Source organism: Dromiciops gliroides, chromosome 2 (genome assembly GCF_019393635.1).
Source record: "Dromiciops gliroides isolate mDroGli1 chromosome 2, mDroGli1.pri, whole genome shotgun sequence".
In the NCBI taxonomy this organism is placed as follows: Eukaryota; Metazoa; Chordata; class Mammalia; order Microbiotheria; family Microbiotheriidae; genus Dromiciops; species Dromiciops gliroides.
Window position 1 is genome coordinate 77,286,830 of NC_057862.1, and position 10,813 is coordinate 77,297,642.

At 38.8% G+C, this 10,813-nt stretch overlaps 1 non-coding gene across 1 annotated transcript; it reads left to right on the top strand.

Moving 5' to 3' along the window:
• The first annotated feature begins 471 nt into the window (after positions 1-471).
• Positions 472-580, top strand: LOC122744997. The gene has a single exon (XR_006355313.1). It is a non-coding gene; the product is annotated as a U6 spliceosomal RNA (small nuclear RNA).
• The last annotated feature ends 10,233 nt before the right edge of the window (positions 581-10,813 follow it).

A 10,813-nucleotide genomic window follows, 5' to 3' on the forward strand; every position in this document is an offset into this window, starting at 1 on the left:
GGTTTCTGTTTTAGACAGAGGATACTTCCACACTTAAACAGAGCTTTGATTTCTTTAACATGAGAGCTCTATATTGTGTCATGTGATGACTTAAATCATAATCCATCTATGACTTCACATTCTGCATAATTCTTGTCCCAGCACTTCCTTTGCACTTACCCAATATATAAAAGGATAGAGGCCTTCTAGGTCTTTGACTATTTCATGGTTGTCAGTTTAGTCCTGAGACTGTAATCTGTTATCCTATGCTTTTCCTAAATGACCAGAATTCCTTTTCTGAACATACATTTCCTAGGAGATAAGCTTTGTACCACTTCCTGCATATATTATTGTTGGCCATATGCTAAAACCTACTTATACTTACCATCTTTCTCCATTGATTTTTCATATTTAAGTTTATTTATTTAGCATTTGCCCAACTTACAGGTAAAAACAAATTTTGACATCAATTTTTTAAAACTTTGTGTTTCTGAGCTCACTTTGGCAGTACGCATACTAAAATTGGGAATGATATAGAGAAGATTAGCATGGCCCTTGTGCAAGGATAACACACCAAATAAACTTTGTGTTCTAAATTCTCTTCCTCCCTTTCCTCCCCACTCCCCCTTAAGAACTCAAGTAATTCCAATATGTATACATGTGCAGTCATGAAAAACATAACAGACAAAAAAACTTAGAAAGAGGAACTAACAAAAATATTTATACTTCAATCTGTATTCAGATACCATCAGTTCTTTCTCTGATAGCATCCTACTCTTCATTTCTTACAGCACAATAGTGTTCCATCCTAATCTCTGCTTCAAATTTTTTTCACAATTACTATTGCTAATTGTGTTTCCCTCCATCCTATTCCCTCCCCCTGATATTTACTCTGTTTTCTATCTTCTTTCACCCTATCCCTCCTCAAAAGTGTTTTGCTTCTGACTGCCCCTCCCCCAATCTGCCCTCCCTTCCTTTTTCCCTCCTCTCTTATCCCCTTCCCTCCACTTTTGGGCAGGGCAAGATACATTGCTATACCCACTTGAGTGTGTATGTTATTCCCTCTTTGAACCAATTCTGATGAGGGCAAGGCTCACTCACTCCCATGCACCTCCCCCATCTTCCTCTCCACTCCCTAAGCTTTTTCTTTCTTCTTTTATGTGAGATATTTTACCCCCATGCCACCTCTCCCTTTCCCTTTCTCCCAGTGCATTCCTCTCACCCCTTAATTATATGTTTTTTAAAGATGTCATCATGGGGCAGTTAGGTGGTACAGCTTACAAACCACCAGCCCTGGACCCAGGAGGACCTGAGTCCAAATCCAGCCCCAGACACCCAACACTCACCAGCTGTGTGACCCTGGGCCAGCCACCCAAACCTGACCACCCCAAACAATAATAATAGCGACAACAACAACAACAACAACAATAATAGCTTTAAAGATATCATCCCTTCATATTCAACTCACACCTCTGCCCTCTGTCTAAATATATTCCATTCAGCTGCCTTATTAATGAGAAAGTTCTAATAAGCTAGAAGTATCATCTTCCCATGTAGGAATGTAAACAGTTTAACCTTTTAATATCCCTCATGGTTTCTTTTTCCTGTTTACATTTTTATGCTTCTCTAGGGTCTTGTATTTGAAAGTCAAATTTTCTATTCAGATCAGGTCTTTTCATCAAGAATGCTTGAAAGTCCTCTCTTTCATTGAATTGCCATATTTCCCCCTTTAAGATTATATTCAGTTTTGTTGGGTAGGTGATTCTTGGTTGTAATCCCAGTTCCTTTGCCCTCCAGAATATCATATTCTAAGCCCTTTGATCCTTTAATGTATAAGCTGCTAGATTTTGCATTATCCTGACTGTGATTCCATAGTACTTGAATTGTTTCTTCCTGGCTGCTTGCAATATTTTCTCCTTGACCTGGGAGCTCTGGATTTTGGCTATGACATTCCTGGAAGTTTTCATTTTGGGATCTCTTTCAGGAGGTGATCAGTGGATTCTTTCAATTTTTATTTTCAGGTCTTTTTATCACAAATACCTGAAAGTCCTCTTTTTCATTAAAGTCCCATTTCCCCCCGGAAGATTATACTCAATTTTGCTGGGTAGGTATTTTTGGTTGTAAACACAATTCCTTTGCCTTCTGCAATATCATGCTCCATGCCTTCTGATCCTTTAAGGTAGAAGCTGCTAGATCCTGTGCTATCCTTACCATGGCTCCACAGTATTTGAATTGCTTTTTTCTGGCTGCTTGCAATATTTTCTCCTTGATCTTGAAGCTCTGGAATTTGGCTATGACATTCCTGGAAGTTTTCCTTTTGGGATCTCTTTCAGGAGGTGAATGGTGGATTCTTTCAATTTCTATTTTACCTTCTGTTTCTAGAATATCAGGGCAATTTCCCCTGACACTTTCTTGGAAGATGATGTCTAAGCTCTTTCCTTGATCATGGTTTTCAGGTAGTCCAATAATTTTCAAATTCTCTCTCCTGGATCTATTCTCCAGGTCAGTTGTTTTTTCAAGGAGATATTTCACATTGCCCTCTATGTTTTCATTCATTTGGATTTGCTTTATTGTGTCTTGATTTCTCATAAAGTCATTAGTTTCCATTTGCTTAATCCTAATTTTAAAGCAATTATTTTCTGCAGAGCTTTTGTATTTCCCTTTCCATTTGGCTTTTCAAGTTCTTGACTTTTTTTTCATGAATTTCCTGTATCTCTTATTTCTCTTTCCATTTTTTCCTCTACCTCTCTTACTTTATTTTCAAAGTCCTTTTTGAGAGCTTCTATGGCCTGAGACCAATTCATATTTTTCTTGGAAGCTTTGGATGTAGGAGCTTTGACTTTATTATCTTCTTCTGAGAGTGTATTTTGATCATCCTTGTCACCAAAGAAACTTTCTAGGGTCAGCATTTTTTTTCTGTCTGCTCATTTTCCTAGTCTATTTCTTAACTTTTAACTCTTTCTTAAAGTGGGACACTACTTCCAGGATGCACTGTCCCAAGCTTCAGGGGGTCTTAGGTGGTATAATTTAAGGAGAAGCTCATTCCCTACTCTCTCTGGCCTGTGCTCTTGTCTGCAAGCAACCATAGGACTGCTTTCCCTGTAACTGAGAACAGACTTCCATTTCACTATGCCTGCAAGTTTAGGTGTACCTGCACCCCTCCTCCACCTGGGCTGCTGCCTGACAGCTTCCCAGGTCCAAACATGGGCAAAACAACAGAGTCCCACCTCGGTGCCAGTAGAGACCCCTGTAATCTCCCCCCTGGCCAACCACTCAACCCCCTCACAGGTTTGTGAGCTGAATTCCAGAAGCAGCCACTACCACAGCTGATTCAAATGCTCTGGAGGCCTGGGTCAGTCGTGGGGGGGGGGGGGGTCCTGCTTGGGACTGGATCTGTACTGGCAGGTGTAACGATTGGAATAACGCCACCTGCTGGATACTTACTGTAGAGGAGTTCTGCCCATGAAGGGAAGGTCTTTGAGGGCAAGACCAGGAGTCAGGAAGTGACGCGGGCTAGTGGGAGGAGGAAGGAAGAGACTGGCGCTCAGTCTGGGGCTCTTTCCTGGGGACGCTGGCGGAGAAGGGAGCTAAAAATGTGCTCTCCCTTTAATAGATAGAAATCTAGGCCTTTCTCTCTCTCTTTACCAAATTCTTGTTTTCCTTAATAAATGCTTAAAAGACTAACTCTTGCTAAAGCTTATAATTTATTGGCGACCACTCATTAGATATTTTAGACAGACTAGCTAGAATTTTAGCCCTTAACAGATGGCTGACCACGAAGAGGAAAGCTAACCCTCAGTCTTCTGATCTTCTGGTTGGGTAAGAAATTTCCCCTCCCTCTCCCTTTAACTGCTAAGTACTGGCGTACTGGCTGTGTTTTCCTTTAAATTTTTTCGAATGGACCTTTTAAACTCCCTAATTACCCTATTTTTGATTTTAGTCTGTTTAACCAGACAAATGGGAGATAAGATCATGTTAATGCTTTGTTTTTGTGGATTTTCTATTTTTCTTTTTCTTTTTGTTAAAAGAGCCAGCAACTTACTCACACAAGGAAATATCTCTCCCTCTCCCAACCATGCTTTTTCAGAGAAACCTGAAGAGATTCCTGCAGCTTTTTCCCAGTTCTAACACTAATTGTTGCTTTAATTTTGCATGCCTGGAGGCAATGACCCACCCCTCTAGAAGCTTTTAATCCCCTAGCACCTGGAGGCAAAGTGGGGGAAGAGGAATCCAGGCCTGAGTTCAAAATCAAGTCTGATTCAAATTGCTCTGATCCCTCCCCTCCTCTCCAGACCCCACCCCCTACTCCTCCCATGGCCAAGCCCATTGCTTCCCTGGTCTGGGAAGTCCAGAGATCTAATGCTCATGCGCAACTTTCTCTAACTACATTTGCAGCTTCAGGCTCAGCCCTTCCCCAGCCTGGCTGTGCTTCTGAGACAACCTTAGAAAACACTTTAAATTCCAGATATGCTCGTTTTGTTCATAATTTTGCTAACCTGCTTTTGTCTTTAATTAGTAACCTTATAAAGCATTTGTATGGTGAAAAGACTGACAGACAATATAGAGGGGTTAAAGAAGAAAAACTTAAGCTGAATAAGAATGACAATCACCACCATAGTTCAAGACTCTGCTTCTTTTGCCATGGAAGGGTATATATTTTACAGAAATGTAGAAGTAAACAGCAAGGTATTGATATGAGTATTGGGGATTTTAGATATCGGAATCGAAAGTGTTCTGAATTCACTCAGAGTATTAATGTCAGTTCAGAGGTTACATAGGATTTCTATGCTATTACACCTACATTTTGAAATTAATGGTATGGGTTTATTTTCATAGAGATTTTCATGCTTTTGAGATTGTGTTTTATACTTAGTTTTTAAAACAAAGAGAATATTTGTAAAAGCTTTTTATAATCATGTGATCAAGTTTATATTTTATAATACTCTTATTGATATTAAGTTCATATTCATTTAGATTTCCTTAGTTTGAATTTCATTGTCTTTTATTGTTTCACGTGTATCTTCTTCTATTCATTCATCTATCTAATTTTGAAACATGGTTTTGATTTTATTATACAATGTTAATTCTAGGAGTATTGTGCTCCCATATTCTGAGTTGTTTGTTTTTGTTATTTTTTCTCAACTGATTATTTGATCAAACTCTTTAAAGCATTTCCCTGGCAAATTGTTTGCCATGGCAAGTGTAAATTGATTCTAGAAGTATTATTTTTGATAAGCATATTCCAAAAAAAAAAAAAAAAAGAGGGGAACATTTGTAAAAGTTTTCTTTGAGATTGTGTTGTGCTTTAACTTGTATTTAAATATGTTCAGATTTTTCAAAAAAGTAATTGTATACTAAGTTAAAAAAAAGGGTATTATTTGAAATTGTTGCATAATTATATATTATATTTTGAGTCAAGACGTATTCGCATTTTTTGCAATCATTTATTATCCTCATTTTTAAATCCATATGAGACTTGGATTATGGGAATTTATCATTTAAGTCATTAATTGCCGTTATTCTGAGTTATCAGATGCCAGTTGGCCAAGATGCCATCCAATCACAAGAGGAATACATGCAAGAGCAGACACTGAACTGTCACATGAGGGGAGACATGCATGAAGTCAAGGTATGGCCGAGGGAACGGCTTTTGACAAATGTTGAGGTTGGATTCTCTTGGTTTAATATTTTATTCTCTTTTTCCCCACAATATTGTACAGATGGCTGGAAGTATTCATCCCACCCATCTCACTTCTACACCTGGCTTCTATGCTCCCTCCTATATGCCTGATGCCATGGACATCTCAATCCCATGCATCTGAATAAAGTTCTGACTCAGTTTCCTCCAATATGTTCAGTGGCATGGACATATATTCCATCCACCTATTTTAAGCTGCTGGCATACTGCATGACAGTACATATGCTCAAGTGTGGGGAATGCTCATATCCCACATTTCTCTGTTCTTTTATGGTAACCCCCATAATTATCTCAGGTGTCATGATAAATAACAGTGTTGAATTTGGCCTTGACACCTGTTACCAATTCATATTAGATTTTCTAATTTCTCATAATGGGCATGAGGATAATTAGGCAGATTGATGCAAAAAAGTGATGAAAAAAGATAAAAAATTATTTTTAATATTAATATCGCAGCAATTGTCTTCTCAATTAACCCTCCATAAGGGGGGGGGGGGACTATAGTAATATTATAATTTTAAAGAATGGTTCATTTTTTGTTTTATTATAGATTCATGTGTAAACAACTAAGATTCTGAATTCCCTTAGACATGTTTTTGAGAACTTGCATTGTTTGATTTGATTATTGACAAAGCTATTTTAAAGTTCTGTTAAGCTCAATTTTGTAGGAAATTTTCCTGGCTGATTACCAGCATCCACACATCAACCCCTGAAAAGACTTCCATTCCACGACTACACCTAGAGGACATCTGAGAAAAGACTTTCAGAGACTTTAAATGAACAGTTTTGATTTGTTCTTTTTGTTGGTTTTTTTTCTCTTTCTGTTATAATATGCACCATCTGTAACTTGTATTCTCTGCAGAGGCCCTCCCTTTGCAAGACTAATGTCAAAGCGTCGGTTCATGAGGACAAAAAAAATCGCCCCTCTGGACAAAACTTTCCTCTCTTCCTTTTCTATATTGTTGTTCACATATTATTAGTTAGCAATAGTTATCATATTGTTTTTACTGTTCCGTCAAGGAAACATTTTGTTTCTTGAGGAACAACAGGGGGGACTGTAACGATTGGAATAACGCCACCTGCTGGATACTTACTGTAGAGGAGTTCTGCCCATGAAGGGAAGGTCTTTGAGGGCAAGACCAGGAGTCAGGAAGTGACGCGGGCTAGTGGGAGGAGGAAGGAAGAGACTGGCGCTCAGTCTGGGGCTCTTTCCTGGGGACGCTGGCGGAGAAGGGAGCTAAAAATGTGCTCTCCCTTTAATAGATAGAAATCTAGGCCTTTCTCTCTCTCTTTACCAAATTCTTGTTTTCCTTAATAAATGCTTAAAAGACTAACTCTTGCTAAAGCTTATAATTTATTGGCGACCACTCATTAGATATTTTAGACAGACTAGCTAGAATTTTAGCCCTTAACACAGGGCCCAGGTCTAGGCTCCACTCTCAGTTGTACTGAGAGTGGAGCCTGGTACAACTGACCTTTTCTGCTGACCTTCAAAGCCATCTTTGGCAAGAAAATGATCTCACCCTGTCCCTTTGTGGGTTCTGCTGCTCCAGGAATTGTTTTATGGCATTATTTGAAGATATTTGGATGATTTGGGGGGAGCTTTCTGAGAAGTCACTGACTTTCCTCTGCCATCTTGACTCTGCCCCCATTTGTTTCCATTGACTTTTTTTGTGTGTGTGTGGTGAGGCAATTGGGGTTAAATGATTTGCCCAGAGTCACACAGCTTGTAAGTGTTAAGTGTTTGAGGCCTGATTTGAACTCAGGTACTCCTGACTCCAGGGGCGGTGCTCTATCCACTGCGCCACCTAGCTGCCCTCATTGACTTTTGAATTACTAACAGTGTAGATGTTTTGAGGGCAGATCATCCATTACTGGAAGAATATTGGTGTTGAATTTTGTTTTCTTAATATTGGAGAGTAGCTTGGAATAATTACAATTACTATACAGGTTCCCTAATCTCTTATAAATCCAGTTCATTAACCATCTGCCATGCCTATTTAGGATAGTAGCATTAATGAATTAATTCAATGGACTGCCCCTCCAATTGCACGTCAAAGTCTGTCCAATAGGCATTCTTTATTGTTTTGGTATTTTCTTAGTTAGGCTGATTTCTTTGTCTGGGCATGAGTTTTACTGAGAGTAAGTCCTATAGTATTTGGGGGCTTGATGCAATCAGCAAAATAATCATATGCAAACTAAGAACTACATAGTCTATAGGGAATCCTCTTTTTTTTTTTATTCTATCCTGGACAGCCTTCACAGCCTAGAAAGAGTGTACCCTTTGGCAAAGCCTACTTCTCATTTTTTAATTTTCACTTTATGTTGACAATTAGAGGATAATTGAATAAAGGTGTATTCATTTGCAACTGTCAAGAAACCTTGAGGGATTTTATTGGAATAAAGCCTTTTAAGGCAATGCATTTTTATAATCAACAAACAATAATCCACAGTGGGATTTTATGTTCTCTTACTGTCTGTCAACTGGCTGGGTGATTTTGAAGACGTGGGCTTCTATAGACCACTATTTGTGAAAACCTGCCCATTCCTTCTCATATCTCATCAGGATCTCTTCAATGGGTGCATATCGTTTCTCTTTTTGTTTTTTCTTTTCTTTCTTTTTTTTTTTGCAGGGTAATGGAGTTAAGTGACTTGCCCAGGGTCACACAGCTAGTAACTGTCAAGTGTCTGAGGTCCGATTTGAACACAGGTCCTCCTGAATCCAGGGCCATATACTATCCACTGTGCCGCCTTGCTGCCCCTGGTGCATACTCATTCTCATAAGATATTTAAACAATCTTTCCTGAGAAGAAAGTGGCAAAATATGAAGAGTGTTTACTCTTGGAGACTTGAGCTTAAAAGTTGCTTCAGATACCCAATTAGTTTTTTGACCATGGGAAGGTACTTAACTTCAAAGCCTTAGTTTCCACATCTGTAAAATGAAGTTAATATACCTTATAGGGGTTTTGGTGAGAAGAGTACTCTGCAAACCATAAGGCACTATGTAAATATGAGTTGTTGTTATTGGTAGTTTTATAAAAATGAGGAAATAAACATATAAATTAGAAGACATTTATCTTCTCTTTATTGACTTTCTTTAGGTTAATAGAGAAAACAGTGAAATTTGTTCCTTTGGGGAATGCTCAAGACAAAGCATTTTGCTGCTGGCAGGAATGCATATAAAGGCAGAAATTTAGAATAAAGAAACTGAAGCCAATGCACACTACTCCCTTCACTGAACCCTTTTGTCATTCTACTTAGATTTCTTGTATAGCCCAACAAGGGTATTATGGAGGGATGGGCTTAATATAATAACTCTGCTTAGATCTAATGGTCTATACCAATGTTTCCCATCCATTAATGCAAGGCTTCTACTTGGATCTTCCTTGAGAGGAAGTTAATTAAAAAAATGATTTGGCCCCACCCAGGGAGTCCAAGCCAATATTTGGTTGCTGTTATTATTAGTAACTACCATTAGTAGCACAGCTGCTAACATCCAATATGGCCAGAGATCTTGCTTTTCTTGGGTGGTAAGATGTGGCCCAAGAGGTCTTGGCTACTGCATAAAGTGGCTGAACCTGAGAATGGCCTTGTAACTTCTCATACATGCAGAACTCAAAGCAGTTTTGAGAGACATTCTTTAATCATGCTAATAAGCCCACTAGTCAGGCTAACTAAATAGACGATACCAGGAAAAATATCTTTTTAGAATACTAGGGGCAGCTTGGTATAATGGATAATTTACTAGACCTCCATGCAAGAAAAACTTGGGATTCAAATCCCACCCCAAATGTAATAACTGAAACCCTATGAATAATTAATAGCTAACCTTAATTCTGAGCGGTATGATAGCAAATAATTTTATCTTCAGGGCTTTAGTTTCCTTTAATCCTAAAATGACTATAATAAAATCTGTGTACGTACCACACAAGCTCAAATAAGATACTGGGTATAAAACATTTTGAAAACTTAAGATGCTAGGGTGAATGTCTCTCTCTATAATCATTATACCTTTTTGTGTAATAATTCCAAATTGCTTTCCAGAAAGATTCAGGGAGGACTAGCACCCGTGTGTGAGGGCTTGCTGAGCCCTTTCAGGGCTGCTCATTCACCTTTGGTGTCCATTTATCAACTCTCACCTGTGGCTACAAGAAGCTATAGCATGCCCAGTAGCTCCTCCTGGTAAATGGTCATGGCAACTGGGTTCAAGTTGAGGATACATTGACATACATCAACCCATTGGTGAGTTAGGGGCTTGTCTACTCCAACCATGTAAGACTTCCTATGGCAAAATCAGCAAATGAGAACAATTTTTTTGGGGGGGGGGCAATGAGGGTTGTGACTTGCCCAGGGTCACACAGCTGGTAAGTGGCAAGTGTCTGAGGTCAGATTTGAACTCAGGTACTCCTGAATCCAGGGCTGGTGCTTTATTCACTTGTGCCACCTAGGCTGCCCCCAGATGAGAACAATTTGTTCCAACAACCATGAAGGCAGATGAAAACAGGAGCTGTGGAGCACTTAGAGCTTTGGTCAGATTTTGAGATACCAAGGTCATCCACTGCATCCAAGGCAATGGCCAATCATCTTGACTTATTATTCTGCCAAGGACTTTGATGACTGAAAGAGAAAATGAGGCTGAGGTCTTTTGTTTCAATTCTCACTTAAATCCAATTCAGGAGGCAAGTCAAGACATTGTTCTATGATATCATTGGTCCTCCTTGAAAAACAAGAGGACAAATAACAACAAGAACATCCATTCACAAGTCCACCAATGAGGCATTAATGTATCTGTTTTCTCACAGCTTCTCCAACATTTATCATTTCTTATTGGTCATCTTTGCCAATGTGATAATTGTGAGGAGGACCTACAGGATTGCTTTAATATATCTCTCTCTAATTGGTAGTTATTTGCAGCATTTTTTAATGCCTATAGTCTGTTTTTTTTTCCCTTGAGAATGAACTGTTCATATCTTAGACCATTTATGATTGGGGAATGGCTCTTATTCTCATAAGATTAAATTCCTATTATTATTATAGACATATCCTAGCTTTCAGATTTGCAACATGGTTTTAGCACCGCACTAAAAAAAGGAACAATGCAGAGAAGATAGCAGGGTTCTGTGCAAGGATTATTCA